This window comes from Netta rufina (assembly GCF_964035555.1).
Source record: "Netta rufina genome assembly, chromosome: 3".
Lineage (NCBI taxonomy): Eukaryota > Metazoa > Chordata > Aves > Anseriformes > Anatidae > Netta > Netta rufina.
The window spans coordinates 83,165,129-83,189,563 of record NC_140125.1 but is presented as its reverse complement, the minus strand read 5'-3'; the positions used below and the strand labels follow the sequence as shown (position 1 = coordinate 83,189,563).

The window sequence follows — 24,435 nt, the reverse complement described above, 5'->3', positions numbered from 1 at the left end:
CACTCGGCAGCCTTAGCCGTGGTCCTGCTTTCCCTTCCCATCTAATTCTAGTTTCCCCAGAAATGCCATGGGGATGACACAGAAAATGGCTCGTATTTCTGCCCGGCTCTCCCCAGACCAGGGCATCTATCCTGTGCACCACAGAGGCAGCCCCTGCCCCTGCCCCGCCCCGCCCCGCCCCGCCCCGTCCCTCAGCGGCTTGCAGCCGTTGGGATGGGGCGCGGGATGCTGGGCGGGGCATCTCCCATGATTGACGGTCCCCGCAGCCAATAGAAGCAAGGCGCAGGGCGCGGGGCGGCCCCTCCGGCGAGTAGGCGCGGCGGAGGCGTGGCGGGAGGCGTGGCGCGGGCGCTGATTGGCCGGGGGGCGGGGCGCGCGGGGTTTTCTCCCGGGCTGCGCCGCCGGCCGCGGCTGGGGGGGACTCTGCGCGGCAGCGCGAGCGTTGGGCGGCCGTTGGGCCGGCAGGTAACGGCTGCGCGCGGCGGGGGCGCCTCGGTGAGGCGCGGGGGCGGCGGGAGGGGGGCGCTGCCCGCTCCCCGCCCCTCCCCGAGCCGCCGGCCCGGCCCGGCCGGGCGCTGTCAGAGCCGGGGGAGCAGCGGGGACGGCAGGGGGCGGCAGCGGCCCCGGGGAAGCGCGTCCGGAGCGGCGGGGAGGGGGTGCGCCCAAGGACTCGCCCCTCTGCGCGCAGGGGCCGGCTGGAGGGGCGCGGGGGGGTTAGGGACGGGAGTGTGGGGGTGGAGGTGGGGGGCTGCGGGGTGCTGGTCGCCTGCCCCGGGGCACGGGGAGTCGGGCTGTGAGGCTGGGGGGGCTGGGGGCTGCTTGTGGGTGATCCCCGAGAAGGAGCCGGTGTGCGGGGCTGTCAGCCGGGTGGTTGCGGGTTCCAGCAACGGGTTCCGAAATGGGCACTGGCAGGGAGCAGTTAGCAGCCGGCAAGGGAGGAAATTCAGGGCGAGGCGCTTTGATATCAGTGACGGCGAGCAAACAGCTCACTTAGGATTCTCTTTCTGCTTATAAAGCTGTCCGAGACCCATTTTTAATTAAAAATGTGTAATTTATAGCTTTTTCATTGACACGTAGTGCTTTATTGCCTTGTTTTCCTGCCTGCTAGCATGTGTGCTACCAACCAGAGTGTGAGTACCATGCTACAAGCACGTAGTCCTCCAAAGCCTAGCCTTCAGCAAGCTCTCAAAAACTTCCAGACCTGGAGGGTTTGAAATGATAAAATGCTGCTTCACTTTGTGGCTATTTACTATTAAAGTTGCTCTCTTTGGCGTGATATTTTAAAGTTTCGAATGGGAGATGGACGCGGCCCTTAAGCCAGCCTGTTGCAGAGCGGGCGCTGTGTGGTGCCATCCTCCGTTACTCCAGAATGGCCCCAGAAGGGTGCTCGGCTGAGGGGCTCTGTTTCACTCACTGCTCTCCCCCTCTCCAACAAGTTTGTTTCTGCTTACCGTGCTGTTTTCTGTCTGGTGTTAACCTCTATGGTGAGAAGCTGAGCTGCTTTCTCTTGCTTGAATTGCAGCGTTCTGCTGAGTTTGATTCCTTTTGAGCCTAGAATAGACCTTCCCTTCCTGGTTCTCAGAGGCTGTGGGTCTCTGTTTACATCAACAGCTTGTACCCGTGGCAGAGGAGTTTGTGCTGTAGTAACTTCACTTAGAAAGGTCTAGGCGAGACTTTCAAAAGTATGTGTTGTGTGTATGCATGCTGGAAGTGAAGAGGAGTGCAAACTTAAGATATGGAATAGACTTAGAGGCTTCATTTCTTTGGAAATACACATTTTGTTCCACCTCTAATTTCATAAGTCTCCGGCAACTGCAGTTAATCCATAAGAAATTTCTACTTTATTACCACTTCTTCTTGATGTGGCTTTAAAAGTAGGTGCAAATAAATATGGCTCTTTGTAGCCAGTCTGACCTGTTGATGTCTTCCTGGGGACAAGCTATGGAGAGGGTGGTCAGGCACTGGCACAGGCTCCCCACAGCAGTGGTCACGGCACTGAGCCTGACAGAGTTCAAGAAGTGTTTGGACAACGCTCTTGGAAAAGTGATTGGATTTTTTGGGTGGTCCTTTTGGGATCCAGGAGTTGGACTCGATCCTCGTGGATCCCTTCCAACTCAGATGCTCTATGAATACTGTGGAGTTAAATTGTTCTTATTCAGGGGGATAACCTGGAGAGTGATTGTATTACTGTATTCAATATGGTGTGAATCATTTAGTGATTGTGGTAGATATAGACAAAACATGCATTTTTCATGTGGCCCATTCCTGAGTCATACCTTTAAGGATGATGAGCACAGGTCATGGGGAAGAACAGAAAAGCATTCTGGGAACATTTGAAGACTTTCAAAGGTGGTTTTGTGGGTTGTTGCTGATAGTCATTTAAGTGTAAGCTCTTTGTAAGGCATTGTTTTTTAAAAAAATCAAACTAGTTTTTTAAATGGCATATAAGATATATGACAAAACAATATAATCTTTCTACTCTGAATTTGGTGCTTATGGGATTACTTTTTGAATTCTGCATTCACTTGTGGCATCGAACTTCTGCAATGTGATAATATTGTAAGAAAAATTGGAAAGATTTTAAAGTATTACAAGAACTGGGAAGCATGTCTCAGTACAGAAGATTGATTTATTCAAGTGTTAATAGGGGACGGAACAAAATAAAAGACTGATAGACACAGCTAGTAGTGGCTATGAAAGGATTCACTATCTAGAAAGAGAATCTAAACAGCTTATGCTCCTTACAGTTATGTCTATAGTATACAGTATTCCTCTATTAAGAGAGGACAAGTTTTCTACATTTCAGTTTATAGCTTTAGATTTCAGTAGGGCAGAACTGTTATCAAAGGTTGTGTATAGTGTATTCACTACCGTTAGGTATTTTAAAAGTTAGGTTTAATACTTCCTGAGAAAGATGTACCAATTCAAATGGTGGTTTCATTCTGGAAGTGATCTTATGTTGTTGAGGGTAGATGAGGAGGGGGAAGGTGGGTTTTTGTCTCACTACAAGCAGAATGAACCCAGAAAAAGCTATACTGGAAAACTGCTCATTGTATGCTTGCACAATTGCCTGACATAAAAAAAAAAAAAGGGGGGGATGGAAGCAAGAAAAGGGGATGTGGGAATGTGTGATTATGTTATAGCCTGGATTATACAAGAAGTCAAATTGCATTGTAAGGGGTTATTTCCATCTTTCTAGATAGAAGGTGTCTCTTCTTGATGTCAAGAGTTAGACTTTATTATTAATTGCCACACTCATACATTTTTGAAAACAGATACAATGACAGTTCAAGTTGAGTTACCGTTTTTAACCCTCTTAGTATTTACAGGGATGTTAACATCTTAGTTATTTCTCATTTAAGCACAACTTCACTTTTCTGGTTTTCTAAATCACTTAGTTGGTGTAATTTGACTACAAATCTAATTCCAGATTCTCTTACAGATAAAGAAGATATTGGGCTGTTATCCAGTTGTCATAGTTGATTGTACTTTGCCAGTCTTCAAGGCTTTTATTGGAGTTAAAGGTAACTTGTAACTTTTTAGTTTCTTTTGTTTTTAATATGAGAAAATTCACTATAGGAATTTTCTAAATAGCAGATGTTCTGTGTTCTTTTTCAAGTTCTTATAAATGTTTTTGCTGTTAATGTGATAAATTTACATGGTTAAATGTAGCAACTTTGTAATATTTCACAGACAAGAACATATTAATGATACAGTAAGTACTTTGACTTTTAGCAAACCTTAATTTCTTAATTATGACATATGTCTAAACTGCTGCGTGAATATTATTTTACTCATGACTGCTTTCCGCCTTAGAGTTCATCATTTCTTGAGAACTTTGTAAAGATTTACAGGCTATGTGAACACTGTATCAACAGGGTATTGATTAATTACTATAGACTAACCTAAAAACTGTTTCTCTAGTGAGAGGCAAAAAGCATGTTCTGTGTGTAGCAGCTTTTTCCTAGTTATGGAGGAAAGCTGGGTCTGGATCTGTTCTCGTTCTTATCAGAGTAGATGACTAGATTGTAGGTAATCTTTGAGGTCTTGTAAAGGGTAGTTTCAGATGCCTACCTTTTGATCTGCATTTCATGAGTTCCTTTGGTGGTGGCACGAGAGTTGGTGGCTGGGCTAGAGTATGAGATGCTCTGAAGGCCTGACCTCTGTTAAGTTGGTCTCTTCCATAGAACACTGATTGTCTGTCTCTGAATGTTCTCAGAAGCAGGTAGTATTTTTTAATGTTGGTTTCTTTGTGTGTTTTTGTATTTTTTTTCTGTGAAGATAAGATAGCACTGCTGTTCATCTGTGTAGTGCCTTCATTAACAGTAGCTTGGCTCTTCAGAGACCTTGTGCATTGCAGGAGGATCTTTGTAAAACTGCAGACTTCGGACAGTGTCCAGGAGCCTAACCACAAGTGTTTTACTTGATCTAATACCTACCATGGTGCTGATACTCTTCTGTGTCTGTTTCCTCCCTGGATGCTTTCAGAAGGGTGTGATATAGCTTGTCTTTGATTTGCCTAACGGTTATTAAGTGATGCAGCCTATGTGCTCAGTAAAGTCAATTATTGTTAGACTTTGGCATTGAATAGTAAAATAGGGTTAGCTAAGGACAGTTTGAAAGGAACTATGAATTGCCTTGCTGCTCTAGGTTTGAATCTTCTCTTCTAACATTGTCTGTGTGGTTTTCTGTTTGCAAAGCACTATTTCTAGAGAAATGTTCTGTAGGAAAAGATGCTCAGTTACCAGAAAATAAAAATAGTCTCCAAAAGAGAAGTTTGGACTCTCTGAAAGATCAGTTTCAGCTTAAATTGCTTGCACTGATGACAAAGCAGAGTTTAACCAAATATTTATTGTTGAAATTATCCTGTAATTAGTAGTGTTGTACAGCTAAATGTAACACCAGATTTTACTGTAAATTACTGCTATCCTGTTTCTGTGGCTTGGGAAGTATAGAGTGTAAATGCGGTATTCTTTTTAGTGGCCTGCATAAGAATTTGACTACAACATCTTAAGAACATAGTTTTTGTATTTTTAATAACATTCTTCAGTGCATATTTAAAATGCATGATGTGATCTCTTACCACAATGGAAAAATGGAAGATTAGAACAGCTTTTTCTTATTTGAAATGCTCTGTTATCCTGTATATGCGATTTAAAGTATATATTCTTATTGCAAGTTTTCGAATTGGATCATAGGCGGGGCTTTAAATTCTGACTGTTGAATCAGCATGTATACTACTTCTGAAAATCAAAACAAAATTCAAAAGTGATTATAAATATGAACAGTGGGGTTCACATTTGTTCAGACATTTTTATTGCTTTCTGTTACTCAATATTAATAAAATATTTTAGAATATATGGACTTTATCCTGCAAAAATTAAAAACACAATACAAGACCACTTCAGTGTGAAGATCTCAGTTTAGGATCTGAAAGTTCTTTTTCAATTTCTGAATACAGCACTTTCTACTTTGCAGACCCTATTTGGAAATGAAAATTTTCTTCCTTTGTTGAAAGTAGCTCTTTTTTTGTACTTTTATTCCCTGTTCTGTTACCTCCTTTTGCAGCTGTACTAAGTTAATACTGTAACTGCTGCTCTTCTCCCATCAATCTAATGAAAGTGTGGCAAAATAGTAAGCCTGTATATTATTCATTTTCTTGACTGTTTTTCTTGTATGGCTTTTTGAGTACTCTTCTTGGTAGGATGTTGCATTATCAGACCATGAATCCGAAGCAAATCATGTCTGGAGGGGGTGGGGTTGGAACCACAAAGAATGTCTCAGTATAAACTTTTTATTTCAGGCAGCATTTGGTGTTAAGGCTGCTTTGTCCCCTCTCTAGTCAATGCTTCTGTATTGCAGTAATCTTTGACAAGAGGTTATCTACATAATGGTGAGAGGCAGCTGCTCAGGTCAAGCCTGAGGTTGCTACGTATCAATGTTACTACTCCCTTTTTTACAAATAAGCACAGAATCATAGAATGGTTTGGGTTGGAAGTGACCCTTACAGATCATCTAGTTCCAACCCCGCTGCCATGGGCAGGGACACCTCCCACCAGACCAGGTTGCCCATAGCCCCATCCAGCCTGGCCTTGAACACCTCCAGGGATGGGGCACCCACAGCTCCTCTGGGCAGCCTGTGCCAGGGCCTCACCATCCTCTGAGTGAAGAATTTCCTCCTAACATCCAATCTAAACCTACTCTCTTCTACTTCATAGCCATAACCCTTGTCCACACTCCCTGACAAAGTTCCTCCCCTTGTTTCTTGTAGGTCCCCTTTAGGCACTGAACGGCCTCTATAAGGTCTTCCCAGAGCCTCTTCTCTGGGCTGAACAACCCCACCTCCCTCAGCCTTTCCTCATAGGAGAGGTGCTCCAGCCCTTGAATAATCTTTGTGGAGGCTGAGGCAACAAAGATATTGCAAGTGTTTAATATTAAAAATAGTATTAAACCTCTTGTGGATCTCATGCTAATTAACTAAAGCTGTTGGACTTACTTTCACGCTATTTGTTCTTTGCTTAAGGATGTGTTTTACAGAAAGCAGCTAATGTTTATGGAGGTGTTTAAGAACTGTACACTGATGGTTTGCTGTTACTTTTCTTTCCTCGTGCCTGAGTATGATGTACTTTTTTTGATGAGTATGATGTACTCTAACTTTTTTCCCCAAATTTGTTCAAACATTGGCGCTTTTTTTAATTGAAGGAAGATGCACGCTTCTGAGACTGAAATCCATACTCAGTCTTCACCTAGTAATTCTTTTCAGGAGAAAAGGTGAAATAAACATCTAGCCATATTAAAACATTTTTTGTTACGTTTGATCTTAGTGTAGTACCATCCCAGAAACTCAGATGTTATTTATGGCATTTATTCATGTTGACCTTTGGCTAACTTGATCTAGTGTGTGGCATCCCAGTTTATAGCAGAGGGGTTGAAGTTAGATAATTTTTAAGGTCTCTTCCAATGGTGGCCATTGTATGATTTAACTTCCATGGGATAACTTCAGAATGGAATAATGACCTAAAATACAGACTGAATACTTGTGAGAAAATATTGGGGGTAGGGAGGAGTTTACAGTATTACCAGCACTTTGTTCTTGCACTGTAGCAACAATGAAACTCTACAGAAGTGAACCTGGGAGCACTTCAATCCTGTGTTGTAGATGAGAAAATGCTTGGAAAAAAAGGTGTGTTTTCCATAAAAATGCTCTGTAAAATGACTTAGTGTTATGGATTTGTGTTCAAAAACTTCATCCAAATACAAAATGAAATCTTAAAATGAAACATGTTAGTAAACCACAGTGCTCTGACTTGGGGAGAGTATGCATATGATGTATTGAATTAAGCAAGTTTTAAGCAGCCATATATAACAGATACAACTTTCAGCTTCTTGAATTGGATGATCTGGTGGGGCTGAAGCCAGAAAGGTATTTACCACTGCACTCCTGTAAACCCATGCACTTCTTATAGCAAGAGATACATAACCCCACGTTTTACTTTCATCCTTAGACCATGCAAGCTCAGTTATCCTGACAGAAAACTTCAGTCTCAAATAGAGACTAGGTATTAAATGTGGGACAAATCTTTCTGAAGGAAAAGTTCGTGCAATTCTAGCTCTGATACAATAGGATGCCAGAGCGTGCATTACTTCTGGTCTCCATATGTATCATGGAGTTCTGTTTTGTGTGTATTCTGTGCATATATTCTGACCTTTGGTTATGTAAAGAAGGTAAAAGCAGAGGCTTTTTGAGGGGGAAGAATGCTGTCTTATCAGCTGATCTTTATTTTTTTTTTTTCCTGACTGAAGCTTTGTTTCAGATAACTCAGGAAGCATGTCTGTAGGTATGTGTTGGTAAAATGATCGTATAGTTATGATAGCAAGTCAAATTAAAAGAACCTAATATACATGTTCTTGGAGATCTTATTCAATGCAACTTTTTTTCTTTAAAAAACAAAAACACCAAGCAACCAAAAAAAAAAAAAAACCAAAAAACAGCTTCATCTGGAGCAGTCAGCACTGTAGAGTTAAGTGATGGCTAGAGCTGTTCTTGGCTACTGGCTTCTAGCAGATGCTGTTCTTGAGATTCACTTTTTTAAACTTTGCAAGAAATATCAGGGCTCAGGGTTTCAGGAAGTTGTTGGTCATTCGAGGAAAAACTGTAGTGGAAAGAGTTGTCATCTAGATGTAGGGTAGACAAATTACTTGCATTTCAGAGTGAACAGGCATCTAACAAAAGTAATTTGGTTAAGGGATTGTATATTATTGCATATTTCATGGTTTGTTATTAGAAGAGATGCTTGTATTCAAGAACTTACAGGTAGTCTGGTTGGTGTGAAGTTAGTGTTGATTTAAAAACTTTTTATAGAAGATAAATAGGAGGCTTTATACAGACTTTTTTAATACTTTGCATGTTCATGTTGGAGGTCAATTCCTTGCTCTGACTGTATTCTTTCAATATTAGACTGTGCTTTTGATGAGCTATCACTTGAAAGCTGGAGTTGCAGTATTTTGAGCAATGATAAAAGTTGGAGCAGGGCTCAAGTATTCGTGTGTCACTGCACAGTATATGAAGAAGTTATTCCAATTTTTATAATAGGCAAAATGCTTTGTTTTAACCATCACAAGATGGTTTAAGGCAGTACTGAGAAACATATTGATGTCCTCATGTGTTGTTTTATTGTTTCTAACTTTACTAAATACATAAATATTTATATTTACATTAAGGATTCATTGTATTCTTCAATGTGCATTTTGCTTGTTTTTTAATGGCCTCTGCTGTGTGTGTTCTTGGAAGTTCTCTATTTCACTATGAATTCACTTTGAATTAGTTTGCCTCTTTCAGAGAACTTACTAGTAGAAAATGTATTTTCTTTTAAATTTTAGTGTCCCTGGATTATTTTAATAGGTAATTAGTTGAGCTGTAACTTAGAGCAGTAGGCACCTAGATTTTATTTAGAGGAACATACTGCTTTATCTGCCTTTTGAACTAAACTTTGTGTTAGGTAGTACTTTATTGCCCATGTTTTCTGCAGCTTGTTAAATCTTGTTTGTTCTTACCTCACCCTCGTTTCCAGTATAAACTGCAATAAAGAATATCCCTTTTACTTGGGGAAACAAAGTTTTTCTTGGGTATGGAGTTCTTTATTATTATTATTGAGAAGACAGCTTCTGTTAACTAGTTTCAGGTTCTTCCTCAATAATGTTTGATCCAGTTACCTCACAGTCTATATCTGCTGAGCATCTGTTGGAATCAGGGGCAGCACTGTGTTGTGATGGCATTAGCCCGCTGTCAGATGGGATACTTCCAGGAATTAAAGTGCCACCTTGATTTGAGGGAGAGGGCTTCTATATACTGAAGCATTGTTAGGATGTTCCATGATAGATATGACTCATTGTCTAATAGTGTTACACAGATACGAAAATGTCTGATTTTGTGCATTTGTGTTTTTGCCAAATGTATTCAGTTATGGGGGGATACTCTGGCAACTCAAGAATGTCACTGGTACTTGAGTAATCGTGTGGAAATTCTCTTATCAAGTTTCTTGGTGTTGTAAAGATTTGAGTAACTTTCCCACATGAGCAATGCTTGGTTTCTCTACAAAGTTGAAAAGTTCTGCAGTATATGTCTCTTTTGTGAAAGGTAGGAGAAACAGAATTATGAAATAATTTTACCTGTCAATGCAAAGCTTCTTAAGTACTAAATATTCTTATTAGAAAAGCAACATGCTGCTCTAATGGAAATCTTACCTATCATCTTTTTAGTTGCTTGTTTCCTAATGTTTTTAGAGTATTAGCAGTTACCTAATTTATGTAAAATCAACCATGTTTTACCATGGATTTTTAAGGCTTAGTTATAATTGTTTCTACTTTTCAGTAGTGTAAAGTAGAATCGTGGATTATTTTTTTAAAGCATATTTTTGCTGAGCTTTATCAGTCTGAGATGATACATGAACTGTGATGGTACAGAGGGGAAAAGTGTGCTCCTATGTAGGAGTGAATTGGAGATGGAGATACTTGAGACATTCTTGACTACGATTTGTTATTCCTTTGTCTGCTGTGTTAAGCTTAAAGAATAGCGTGCCTCTTGTGAAACTTTGTTCATATCTGTCTCGCATGTGCAAATATTTGAACAGCAAGTTTGGCTACTAACAGATGTAATTTTTTTTCCTCAATACTAAATTTGAGCTTTTTACAGTAGTGATATCTGTGTCCATAGGTAGGTATGGTAGTTTTGAACTGTTTGTCCTACCATGGGCCCTTGAAAATAAGAGGGAGAGACCTTTAAAGTAGGAGGATGAGTATCTGTAGTCTGTATGGAGGTTAAGCCAGAAGGCATAAAGCAGCTGATTTTTTTTTTTTATTTACAGCAGTAGATGTACTCCTTTGAGCTGGATTTCTTTTCTCACCCCTCCATTTCAATTTATCCTTAAAAGGTGTATTTCCTTGTTTTCTCTCCCCTTCATTCTTTCAGTGCAAGGCCTTCATAATGTTCTTCCCACTTCACTGCCATTTGTGTTCTCCCCTTGAATTAGCTCTGAAGTAACACTACTGTTGTTTGCAAAGGCCTGAGCTACTGGAGAATTGAAGACGGCTTTTTCTCTGCTAGTCCTAGCTAAAGAAACATTTGTAGTGAATTGAGAGTGGTCTGATGTAAAGGTGGGCGTAACTTTGTCTCTGCTGAGAGCAGTAAAAAGTTACCTGACCCACAGCTGGGATTTTTAAGTGCTACACTCTTCAAGTATGAAAGGCTTCTTGTTTCTTTATTTGAAGGTGAATGCACTTAGGTCTCTAGCTGGACTTGTAACAGCCAGCTCAGAATTATTTGTTTAAGAATGGACAACATAACTATTGCTGCAAATGAGATGATCTAAAATAGGCCTTATATCATCAGGATTACAATTTAAAGGCTCTTCTTTTGTAATATCAAATTAAGCTGAATGTGCTCCAACCTAGTGCTTCTCACCTTTTGTTTTGAAAAGAATTATTCCTTTTATTGTGCTAGAGGAAAGGGAGATGTGTTATCATTTGAGGTATGTCCTCCTTTCCATTTAATGACCTATCTCTGTGTTTGAAAAGTACTGCCATAGGCTATGCTTCTTTCTCAAGAGTAAGCAGTTGTTCACATGACAAAACTGCCTTTGATGCTGATACCCCGAAGGGCTGGTAATTCTGCAAAGGGCTAAAATATTCTGATAGAGGTTTCTCAGATATTCGGTGCTTTTCAACCAAAAGAGCATGTGTACTATATCCAGTTCTCAAGATTCGGTTGTAGTTACTTGTTTCAACCTATTGTATGCTTTGTTTTCTATTACTCTTCAAAACACTCCTACAGATTTTAGTGTGCAAGTTTGATCTTTCTGTTTGGTTCCTCAAAATGTGTCTTCAAATTCTCAGCTTGCTGCTGCATAGGGAGAGGTGATAGTAAGAAGTAATTAACGCATACTCAAATACAAGCTCCCCAGCTTTGACTTCCACTAGTTTTCCATTTCTGATTCCCAAATTAAAGAAGGCGTAACTTCTGGGGTAGAAGATAGGAATAGGAGGAATCTAAAGTTGCATGATGCCTCCCTCCCCTGTTCTCTAGTCACTTATGTCTTCTGTTCTGCAGTCTTTACTTAATTGTACTTTTTCCACTTCTAGCATAAAAGCTGGAACTCTGTCTTTAGATAGTAGTCTTTGTGGCTGTTTGCTTAGCATCATAGCACAAATAGTGATATTCAAAGGTATGACTAGCAGCTACTTTTTGAATAGCATAACTCAGAAAAAGTTGGAAGTCAAAGGGACTTACAGTCTGATGTACTGCAATGACTGCATTATTGTGGTTTTCTGCTCACAAGACAGTTGAGTCAGCAAGCAATGTATGATCTGATGATGCTTTTTTTCCTGTAGATAGTTTTATTTCCTCTTCTTATGTAGGGTATTTTGACTGTTAAACATTTAACTCTGTCTATAAAGCTAAGACATCCTGATGTCTTTGCTGACTGTTGCTGCTGACTTAAAGAATGTGTAAGAAATGCAGGAATATTAACTAGAACTAATTTCTTCCTCTTCTTATCATATGTTTCAGCTGTTTGACTTCTCAGTTCAAGAAAGTTCTTTCATCAAATGGTTTTAGTGACTTACTGAAATCCCTACCAGCAATTCACATGAGGATGTTGAAATACAGTAGTTGGCAGACAGGTAGAAAGTAGCCTTTTGGGGAGGGTAGTGAAAATTGATTCTTTCTTCCTCCCCCCCAAATGCTAAGATGAAAGCATTAAGAGATTTCTGAAGGTGTTTTATTTTGTGATATGTTTTGTTATGTTTTTGTGATATATTTTGAAGTGGTTTTATGACTATATCTGTTTTGTTTTTTTCTGTAGCTTACATGAGTGTTAGGAGAGTAGGGTGTCATTAAATATGAGGTATCTCCTGACCTTTCAGAAAAGGTTGAGATGCCATTATGAGAGTCCTAAATCAGATCTGCTGAGTTCTTGTAATAAGATGCCAAAGACGCTTTCCTTTTTTTCTCTTTCCCTTAGAAAGTCAAGAGAACTGTAACTTGATTTACTCTTTTGTTTCTTCTCCCTTTAAATCAAGAAAATGAATTCAGTAATGTGTTCTATACAGGCTGCAAATGAACTCCTCTGAAGTGTTTTATGATAGAAACAGCTCTAACATAGCCTACTGAACTTTGTATGTTCAAGAGAAAGATAGGTGAAAGTTGGTATAGTCAGTCAGTCTTCTAAGTGAGACCGAAGTGCTTTGGACACAGGCAGAGGTGTATGTTCACATGTAGACAAAACTATTATTGCAGCTTTAAAATGGCTCATTTGTTCTCAGATTAGATGCAGATGGGGTACCCAGCTGTGAGTAAAGGTCACCTTTTGATTCAGGACATGATATTTTCTTGTTTCCATGCACAGTGGTTATGATCTCTGCTTCCTGTCTAACATGTCGCCATGCCCAATAAAGTAAACTGCAACAAATTCTGTTGCCCTTGTGATAGTGTGAGGATGGGAAATGATGCCATGGGTTATTTGTAACCTGATGAATTGCTGCTGCTAAAATACCAGAAGGACTGTCTGAAGTTGTCTTCTCAGGTTTGTCAGCTGCAGTGTTTGAGGTACATTGATAATCGGTGTGAACTAAGTCAGTTGGAGTACTTGAAAAAAAACATCACAAATACTTGACCAAAATGATCAAACTGTCAATTTGGGGAACAGTTGTTTTTTATATATCTTCCTGTAGTACCAGTTCAAATGCCTGCAGCAGTCAGAGCTTCACAGCCCTTTGTTTTTGCTTCTATGGTCAGCTGTCTGTATATTTCTGAGTTCAGAAGATTTGGGGTTAAAGGCATGAATCAGTTTGTATCTTGAGTGTAACAGTGGCAGGGAGACAAGAAAACCAGAAGGCAAAACTTGCGAGTCATTCAAGCTGAATAAACTGGGTTAGAGACCCTATCTATTTAATATCTAATGTCAAAGTTGGCTTATGTTGCTAGATTTGTTTCTGCTAACTTCTTTTCAGCAACTTTCTAATAAATTTAGTTGTGTGAAAAACAATCTGATGATGGTTGGTATCATGGTCTTAATTTGATTAGATTCTTAACTTATTTGAAGTAGGGATTCTAATTTTTTTTTGTTTCTGAACTTCACATATTCTTTCTGCTTCCCTTGGAGAACAGATCAGTTATTTTATTTGTGCCAGGAAATTATAGAATCATTGAAGCTGGAAGAGACCTATGGAGATCATCCTGTCCAATCCCCCTGTTCAAGGTATCAAAGTAGGGTCATGGAAACTTGTCCAGTCAGATTTCAAATGTTTCTGAGGATAGAAACTGCACAGTTTCTCTAGACAACCTATTCCCAGTGCTTGACCTTTAGAATTCTAAACAAAAAAAAAAAGGGGGGGAGGGATTCATCTCCTTCCCTATTTAAGTAGAATCTTAGAATCTTGAATTTTGATTTGTGCCCACTATTGCTATTTCACTAGGTACCACTGATCCTGACTGTTTTCTTGGCTACCCCCATCAGGTGTTAATACACTGTGGTAAGGTTCCCAGCCTTTGAACAGTCTCATTCCCAGGCTAAACAATTGCACCTTTCTTGACCTCTCCTCGTATGCCAGATGCTGCAGGCCTTTAAGTATCTTTGCTGGACATGCTTCAGTAAATCCATGTCTCCTCTGTACAGAGGACCCTAAAACTGGATGAACCTGTGAACCGTGCATGATGCCAGAATTCAATATACAGTGAATTCATTGGTGTATGTTAGAATGAGAGAGGGTCCTACAACTTTGTTTAATGCTCTGCCATGTGTGGTCCGTGTATATTTTGCCAGTGATTACTTTGGCACTCCTCCTAAGAATATAGAGTACATATTTGGTTCTAAAGTCCAGCTTCCAGGCTTGTATAAGGTATTTCAGATGGTAGCAATAGGGTAAGGGAGGATTAGTCAAAAGAGTCAATAAGGAAAATGGGTTTTGCCCTAAGTGTGTGTATGTATGTGTATGTTTGTACATACGTATAAAATTTATCTAGCGTGTGATTTCGAAGTCCGTAGTTAAAAGTAAAAAGTTATGTGATTTAGTTTCTAAAACGAAGGTAAGAGATTTTGTCTGTTTTGTTTCACTTTGATCACTATTTGTACAGATACGTCCTGAGGAGATGTCAGGTGGAGCTTAAGCTCTGTTTGTAAAGTACAGTTGCTAGACTAGGCAGTTATGGACTGGAAGACAGAAGTTAATGTTTCCAGTTTCAGCTGGGATTTCTGAAGTACTTCAGCAGGTTTTGTTGTGTTTTTTTTTTTTTTACTTTCAATTAAATTGTTTGTGTTTTTTTTTCTTTTGCTTCGAGAATGGTTAATACTTTTGCTAAAACTGACTACTTGTGAGCTGTGTTTTGCTGTCAGGCAGAATCTCACTGCTGTGCAAACTCTACATTGTTGACTTTTGTTCCAAAAAACACGTCAACTGTTTTGCTATATCCTTTTGTAAGCTTTTAAGTTCACTCAGCTGAATATATCTTATTTAGCAACTGAAATCTGTGACAGCTTGTAATGACTAAAAGGTCTTATTTCCTCCTTTTTTTTTTCTTTTCAAATAGGAAAAGATGTTAAGTAGCAGAAGGATGTTAGGGAAAACACAGTCATGATCATTACCTTAGTAACACTTAAGCTGAGCATATTTCAGTATGTGGACAACTGTTTGAGTACCATGACTCCAGTACAAAACCCATAGTCCTTCACCGGTATTCCTTTACTGTTTCAGACCAGGAGAGAGCCTAGTAGTAGACCACAAAGTAGAGGGGGCCAGGCAGCAACTGGGGCCACATCCACCAAACAAACTTAACAGTCAAGTGTGTTTCCAAGTGTTTCATGAATACTGGGAGACAGACTCTTTACGTTTCAAAGCCTATCCTGGTGGTCATCATCCAAATTGGTAAGAAAATATGAAATATGATTGATCAAGTGAAGCTGAGTACTCCATGCAGAGAACTAACGGTACTTCTAAGTGTGGAAGCTATGCTGTTTCTTTTTCTCTGACTTTAAGCATGTGGGAAAGAAGATAGCTCCTAAGCAAAGGGAAAAGGAAATTGTCTCATATTTATTAAATCCTTTTCCCATCAGGAAGTTTGCATCAGGATTATATGTTTGGCAAGCTAGAGTACATATTTTGGCACATACTTTTCTCTTTGTAACTTTAACAGCCTGCCAACATTGCAGGCAACACTAGCAGCGGTCTGTGTCCCAGACAGTTTTGATTATAAATCCCAGTGCCTGCAGCAGGGGAGAAAGCTCCATGGGGATGGGTATTATTTGGTCTCTTTGGCTTCTTTTCCCTTTCTAGTGCAATGGGGAAAGAGGGTTGCAAATAGCTGGAGAAGGCAAAAAGATGATTACAGTGGCAATCATGTGCTCTGCATCCTAGTTGAATATCCGGTGAATATTTACCTAAATTTGAGAACATTCCAAGCTAGTTGTGATGGAACCAATGATCTGCAATCAAATTGGAGCTGAAAAATACTCTACAAGCCATTGTTTGAGTGCACATGGCGCACCCAAGCATTCCAGAAGCTTTGTACACAGTCTTTCCTTGCTTATCAAATGCAAGCTTGATCCTTATTCTCTATTTTTTAAGCATATGGTTAATCTTTTTCTAAGGTTTCTATGGGGCCAAATGTAGTGTTACGAATTTTAGTCCTCAGTGACCGGGTGCCTAGTGATAACTGCCACTTGACATCACATTTGACAAGAACAGGGATGAAAATGCAGTCAAGCATAGCTATGTTTTCTGTTATGACTGTGTGATAGTGATGAGCATGCTATTAAAATAGCTTAGGTATTTTAAAGGAAGTAAAACTTCTGAAGTGTGAAGAAAAGCAAATGAAGAGAGTAGCTACACCTGCTTAGGAAAGCTTCTGATGGAAAGACTGGATGTCTTCGGGGAGCTGAATTCCTCTTTTATGCACAATTTTTTAGAAACTCCAAAATATAAATACATTTAATAAGGCTTTAGCTATGTGGATAATTGGTATAAAGACAGCTTATTTTATATAAACTCATATATTTGAGTAGCTAAAGTGTTATATAAGATACTCAAACTGTAGAAGTAAGCTTGTTCTTCTAAATCATTGGACTAGAATACTGAAGTTTTACAAGAATATTCCATTTACAGAACTGTATTTTATGATAAAATTCATCTGAAATTTTACAACAGTTTTCTATTTACACATTTTTATCATTCTGTGGAATGAAGTGTGTGAGGTCACAGAACTGCATATATCTTTACAACTTCTGGTTTTAAACACTTTTTTTAAAACTTGCTTTAAAATGTCTGATTACATCTTTAGTATTAAAGGGAACATATATTTTAGGTTGATTGTTTGGAGTAGTGGAGACAAATGTGTAAGGAACACTTTGAATAGCTCCTTTGACTGGATTTTATGGAGCAGTTGCATGTATTCTGTTTTCGATTAAAATGTGGTGTGTTTTTAAGGCAGATTTTTTATTTAAAGACAGTAATTTTCCTCAAATAATGAGGGGGTATTTAGGATGAACTGTATCTTGAAGTGAAATGAAAACTTGTCTACTGATGTCCTTCTTAATTTTATATCAGGTATATATTGTGCTATATCTTTTTTTCTGGCATGTAAATTCCAGTTTTCATACCTGTGTGAAGTGCCTGACAATAACAAATTGTTGGTGCTCTTAGTTCAATTTTATCACACCTGTCAGTCTGCATTTTGATCCAAAATGTTGCTTTAAGTTTGTAATAAAGAAAACCGTAGCTGCAAGGAGGAAAAACTCTGATTACTGTGCACATAGAAGCTACTTTCCATCATGCAAAAGAATTGGATTAACAGAACAATGTATTTGTTTTTCTTTGGAGGGAGCACTGAAGTGCTGCCAATAAGACTCTTGAAATAACTGCATAGTCTTCCGTAGACTCAATTATATCTACTAAATGCAAAGTGTTTTATATCTTATAAGAGTTGAGGGATTGAATAGTTCATTGTGAAGATGAAGTCTTTTTTTTTCTTTTCATCTGTTGTGAAGTCTGAAAATTGACTTTGTAACATTGCTATGTTTTTGCTGCTCTCTGAAGATATTCATAAGCCTAGAGTTTCTTTGTATAGAGAGATGAGAAGTGGATTACCAAACCCAGTACCACAGCTTGTAAAACTTGTTCTTTACCTCTAGGTATCTCCCTTGAGTCAAGAATCCTGCATCTTATTCCTGAGGACTTGGTATTTCACAAGAGATTGTAGTTATAGGTAAGACAAAAAATACACTACTATGATATAGTTAAGACAAGTAGTACAGTTAATTCTGATAAATTGATATTAATTAGCAGAAAAGGGCTTTTTCTTAATGCTGTAAATGCAATAGAGGCTAAATCTGCAAAAACAACTAAAAGGCTTGGTTGCTTGTTACAATTCTTTTGGCATCAGTTCTCACTTAAGCTTCTGTAGCTATACACACCTTCCCTGTCTTTCCCTTCCCTTCTACTACAAAAGAGACTGCGGCATTATTGTTCTCCACATGTCCTAAGACAGATGTTGCCCCTTCTCTATTTTAGTTAGTAGTTTAGGTGTCTTTTCCCTAAACCTGATATGTGAAATATTATATTTTAGGCATCAGCTGAGGAGACCCTTTTTAATATAAAATAGTAATGAATGTAGGCAGCCTTACTAGATAGCAACCTAACATCACTCCTCATTTAATTCAAACCATATTTGCTAAATTTTAACTTGGTTAAGAATGGGTGCAGTAATGTGCACTGCAATGAAAAGATGAATGAAAGCATTTTCTTGTATTTTTTCCCCTAGAGGTGGTGCTAATGCTGAATTGGTTGGATATCATAGTTTGAAATTTAGTCCCATCCTATCTACTAGTGCTATTTACACCTGCTTGGTAGTCCTGAATTAAAGTAACAATGTGTTGCTTTAACAAGGCACAAAAATAAGTTTTTGCAATTACAATTGAAAATACTTTGCCTATGACATAATTGTCATACTTAACCTTGAAAGCATTTGCTTTTTGTCTTTATGCATTTGAAGACCATTGAAACAGATACTTTGCTTTTACTGTTGAATTTATAAAGTATATGCAGACATGTTTTTTCCCCCTTGTATAGTTAAGAAATCATACTGTTAGGGCTGTTTAGATGAGTGGTAATAAGCTTTTGTAGTCATGCAACTTTGTTTCTTTTGCAAGTACGTGATAAAGTTAGGTAGCCTCTTTGTCCAATAATTATTTTCAAGTTATACCTTTGAATATATGTATTTCTTTACCTTTGTAGAAGGATGAAGTCTTTCATTTCCACAAACTAAAAGTGATATGGTGATCCTTGAAAACTAAACACTCATTATACTAATGCTTAAGAAAAAAATCACATGGATTTTCATGGGGGGATGATCGTATTTCAGGCTTTCAGTGTTTTCTCCTACTCTGTTGTGTAACTGAGGATTTTTTTTACAATTATTTTTAAGCTGTAAACAAAAACAAAATGTCAGACTAAATAGACGTTTTTTCTTTTTAAACTCATGGCCATAAACCATTCTCCTTAGTTTCCATTGAATATCTGGATATGTCTTTCCAATAATCTTGAGTAGAGTTCCAGCAAGGCTAGAAATAAACCAGACTTCTGAATGTGACAGCTACTGGCTTGTAGAATTTATTAGTATTTAATTTTTACTGGTGTACAGTGTTGTTAGTTGAAGTACCTGTGCTCTTAATTAGGAAAGTGGGAAAAAAGTCCTGTTTTGTCCTCAAACCTGGTATTCATATCTTCTGAATTATCTGGGTTTCTAGACACCAGTGTTTAACTGGGAGTACTCTTGTTCTTGTTTCCCTCCCTTTTGTGATACTAAACTGTTACGATCTTCTACTTGAAGGGAAAATCCACATTCTCGTTCATTTTCATTTGTACAGTGGTCTTGCTGGCTGTAAAAACATCACTTTCCAAAGTGGCATACAGTTGTCTTTTACATTCCTTTTACTGATCTCAAATGAAAAAAATGGCAATACTGCATACTGACCTCTGGATTTTGTGGCATGATAGCTGACCATAGCAGTAAGTGGGGAGGGTACTCTTATTTTTTTTGTTGAAAGAAGAAGATATCAGATTTAATGGGTAACACTTCCTAGAACATGAATATGCCAATTAAGAGTGAAATGTTAGAATATAAAATGCCGTCAACACCTTAAAATCACCATAAATAGCAAGTCAAATGAATAGCCTTTGAATTTTAGTCAACATATGAAGTCTTTTCTTCCTACAGGTGCTAAGTCACCTCTGTCCTTAGTTTGGAGTTTGGTTTCGATCAGTTTAGTTTACCCTATGTAAGGGTAATGTAAGCTGTCATACACTGAATCTTCATGTTAATCCACAACCAAGATAGGCTTTATTACTAGAAAACGACATTAGTCATCTAGATAGCATGCAAATATTTTAGTCTTCAGTCCAGAATATCTAGTGCACCTGTTATTTACCTGAGGAAACACAGGTGACAATCTAAAGAAGCTGGTAGCCTGTTAGGAACAGATCTGTAGCACACTTGAAAGTTGTTCTTTTATTTCTTTAATAGTCAGTCGTTCATAAGAGTGTAGATTTCTACAACAGGTTGCTGTTAAGATAGTTTATAAATCCTGTGTAGCTTCTTTGGCTGGGAGAAACTAGTGCTTGTGAATACTGTGAATGGTAATAGGGAGAGTTTATTTTTCTGTCTTCCTTATGATTATCAATAACTCAGGTGCTTTAAAAGTATGTGCATGAAGGTAATGTTTTGTGTAAATTGTGAAGCTATTAATGACTGACAGGTTATGGAGAATAGCTTTCAAACGCTTAAGAATGAGCCTCTGGCTGAGGAGACTGTCAATTTACAGAACTGCTGATACCAAGAGCAATACTGAAGATGTCAAAAGTGCAGATGTTATACAATAACTTTTAAAATACATGTAGCCTGAGTCTGTGTAGAATACAGGCAGCTGATGGCAGCCATTCAGTCAAGTGAAGCATAGCTCTAAACAGACAGCTGTAAAGGGATGAAGAATTTACAGGGCAGGTTTGTATAGTAATCCCAAGCCAAACACGGAGGAATGCCTCCTGAGGCAATTCAGGAGGTTCCAGTGAGATACTTCACATTGAATTTAGCTGTAACTGGAAACAAACTTTTTTTTTTCAGTAGTAGTAGTGTACTGACTTTTTTCCCTTTTCTCCCCTCTCTCAGTGAAAAGTAAAGTTTACCTTAAATGCCTAAAGTAAACTCATCTGAGAGCTGATAAGAATGACTATACCGAAGTCTGTCAGACAGCTGCTCGTTCTTTTTACCTTATGTTAAAACTGTGGGCAAAGTAATAACTTTATTTTTTTTTGAAAAGTGAAAGTATAGACCAAGGCTGCCTTTGTTTTATGCTTTTCTTGAGCATCTTTATCTTGGCATTTAATTTGTACGTTGGAGGGCCCGTAAGGTCAGTGAAGTCACAGCCTAGAACAGGAGCAGATTCTCTGGGTGGAGGTTCTGGCCCTGATGTGCTTTGGCATGAGGGCTGCTTAAATGGCCCAGGGTGCTGCGACTGAGCGAGGCTTGTACCCCACTCTGCCTGTGCATCTTGCCCCATCCTGTACTTGTATTTATTATGATAGCAGTGGGTTAAGCAGTGGCATATCTTTGCAATAGCTCTGAATTGCGAGAGGCAGAGGCAAGCTAGAAAAACTTGGTTCTTGCAGTATCCTCATCTGTTTCTGGTTGAGACTGGGCAGGTTTATGGTAGGCTGATACAGGTTGGAAAATGGAGCACAGAGGAACCAGGAGCACACTATGAAGGCAGCAGGACAAGAGTCACTGTGCAGTGAGGCTCTTGAGGTCACTGGGACTTCTGAACTAAGGGAGAAAGGACGGAACTGAGAGCTGTTGCTGTGGTACAAATGAATGGGACTGGAAAAAGTTACATCTTGTCAGTACTGCCGAGTCCCTAAATTGCTCTCTGTCCTCTGCTGCGTATCTCTGTGTGCTGTTCTGTCCTTGAACTTGAAAATGAATTGAATCACTAATGGTCTTACAAAGTCACATGACTGATGCCTCTTAATAGACAAATCGTGAAAATCTAAGTATCAGCTGCATTTGAAAGTGTCTTTGTGATTTGCTTTTGAAAAATATGTTTATAGTAATGATATCGTGCATCTCTTCAGAGAAGCTCACTTTTCTTTAAATAAGCCTCCTTTTAATTCTTTGGTATATCAAAATCCTAGAAATAAGAGAAAAAGTTGGAGGAATATTGAAAGCTTTGTTTCAATAGTGTGTACAAAACGTACCGCTAAGGTAATTTGAGAAATGTGGTGCTTGATCTGTGATACTGCTCTAGCTTGCTGTTGGAATCGGATGAACTAACCAGACCAGTAAATCCACTGTGCAGAAAACAGTATTCTGGAAAATCCTCCTTCAACAAATACTTTATAAATCAAATATGTTAACTAGCATGGAACTCTTTGAAAAAACTGTGGAAGCAAAATAACTTATTTAATGAAGCAAAATAACTTGTTTAATACCAGAATGAAGATGGATGTATCTCAATAACAGGAAAACCTTTTACTACTAAAAATTCCACTCATCAAATTTGCAGTTTTCCTAGTATTGCTTGAGGCCCTAAATGTTCATCTTTAAAAAACAGTTTTCTACTTGTTCTATAGTTCAACCATTTGAAGAGAACTTATTAGTATTTTTTGTGCATGATGTATTACTAGGATGTAAACCTTGAGGTGGCCCTGACAATACAGTCAAAAGTGATCAAATGCATCCCGTTTCATGCATGTGGTGCCATAAAAAAATTCTCACTTTTAGCCATACCGCATATCTCAAACTTTAATTATATACTGACAGTATATTAAAAAGGCAGACTAAGGTTAGGGATATTGCAGATTTGGTCTCTGTGAAGTAAGGTGCTGTGTGATCCAAGGTAGAATACCATTTCCTTGAGTAATTTACTTCCGTGGAATAACTTTTTCACTGCCTTGTGGAGTCCAATGCAAATGTTTGCATTGCACTGGTCAATTAGAATTTTGAAAAGTAGAATAGGAGACTCTCATTTGTGAAAACGAAGTTCTAGTCAAATTATTTTCTTTCCTTTACTGTCAGTATTCCTTCAGTTATTTTGAAAATTTCAGAACTACGCGGTATGTTAAATAGAACAGACCCATTTCAGTGTCCAACAGGTAAAACCAGAATTGTTTATAGTTGTCTAGGACCACCTTAAAGTAGCACTGCTGTTGAAGCAGCAGTACACTTCTGTGCCCTTTGAGTTCACACCAAAACCTCTGTATGGCTGAGAATCTAGGAGTTGCACATCCCTTCTCAGAGGGAGAGGGAGGCTTCAGCAGTGCCAAATGGGTGGGAGAGTGCTGAGTGCAGTGGATCCTCATGGACCCACTCTGCTACTGCTGAGTATCAGGGTGATGCTGTGATGCCCTGTGACTAGCTGGGATTCAGATGGCTGTGTTTGACCCTCTGATAGCATGGTAAATAATACATTCAGAAAGATTCAGATACATTCAAACTCCTTGGCTCCCAGAAGATGCATGGCTGTGACCATGTTGCTGCTCAAGCAGTACAGTGGAGTTAGACTTCTGTTCTTATAAGAATGTTTCTCTGTAGGCTTGAGTGCAAGACATTTCTGAAGAACAACGTTAAAATTAGGATTTAATTCTGTAACCTGAGAAATCTGTAGAAGTCAAAACTGCCATTTTGTGGTAATTTATAGATAATATATATTTAACATCTGTATAAGGGGTATATAGTGAGGTATAAAGACTCATTGCTGGTATTTCTTTCCAACATAAAACCATTTCTAGATCAGGGATCTTTTGCAAGGGTGCAAAACGAAGGATTATTCTATTTTTATTAGAGGCTCTGTTTTTGTAGATAAATCTGATAGCTTAGTTTTGTGGATTATTGCTGCTTGATTTTATTTGTCTGGCTTTCTTTGCATTGCTTTGTCCTGTTCAAAACTTCCATCTATTAGTCTACAAGTGGCAGAACTGCTCTTTCAGTTCATGAGTCTCAAATGTTTCTGAATTAGAGGCTCTAGCCATAGCAAAGGCTTAGTGTATTTGCTAGTGTTGGGTTATTGAGGCACTAGTGTGTCTGACCTAATTGGATAGTAAATTCCAGCTTTTGTTCTCAGCCTTTTCTGAGTTCTCAGCAGACTTTAAAATTGAATACTGCTTGAAAAATTACTTCTCATTGTTGAACTTTCCAAAGGAGTCAGTAGTAACCTTTGAAGCCTGAAAAGGTTTCCTGTAAAGTATCGGCTTGAATTCAAGTGACTTCATATAGTGGTGTAACTGCTCTATTGCATTAAAATTTTGACACCTAAAGATCGGACATTATGGTGATTTGTAGTTATACCCATCTTTTTGCTTTGTCAGTCTTTTTCACTTGGAAAAAAAGGAAGTATGTAATTTTCAGTTAATGGGAAAAAGTCATATTTCATGATACTGAACATGTCTAGAGGATGAATTAAATGTAAAATGGGAGAATTGGCATGATGCTATTGATACCAGTTTTTATGCATATATACTTTGTTAGACATGTCAGGTACACTGAATTTATTGTGGAAGCCACTGATTAACTTTCATTGTGAAAGTTGCTACATTCAAAGCAGGTTTTCTTCACGTAGCCACAACTCTACTCCAAGACAACAGCTGCCCTGTATGTTAGGCCTACTAATTAACTGGATCGTGTTGTATTAAGCCTCCTCTTGGAGTATTAATTATACTCTAACTCATATTTTCACCTTATTGGACTAAAGATTTGTCCGGGAATATTTTCTGGCCACATTCTGTGCGTTGTGAGAATTGCATTGCTGTTTTTGTCCAGTAAATTGTAGAATAAAGCTTAATACAAACCAGAGAGCATTCCAAATTGTTAGCATCTGCAATTTTTCTCCACAGAAATAT

The 24,435-nt window shown here is 38.7% G+C and overlaps 1 protein-coding gene across 4 annotated transcripts in view; it reads left to right on the top strand.

Annotated features, from left to right (window-relative positions):
• Positions 1–380: 380 nt before the first annotated feature.
• The window catches only part of EPB41L2 (erythrocyte membrane protein band 4.1 like 2), a 112,064-nt gene continuing 88,009 nt past the window's right edge, over positions 381–24,435 (top strand). For 3 of the 4 annotated variants that reach the window (XM_084284681.1, XM_084284680.1, XM_084284678.1), the window contains exons 1-3: positions 381–465; positions 3,443–3,524; positions 17,679–17,752. The gene's annotated coding sequence lies outside the window, so the exon portion shown is untranslated. The remainder of the gene's footprint in view (positions 466–3,442; positions 3,525–17,678; positions 17,753–24,435) is intronic. The other variant, XM_084284679.1, reaches the window with a different exon arrangement.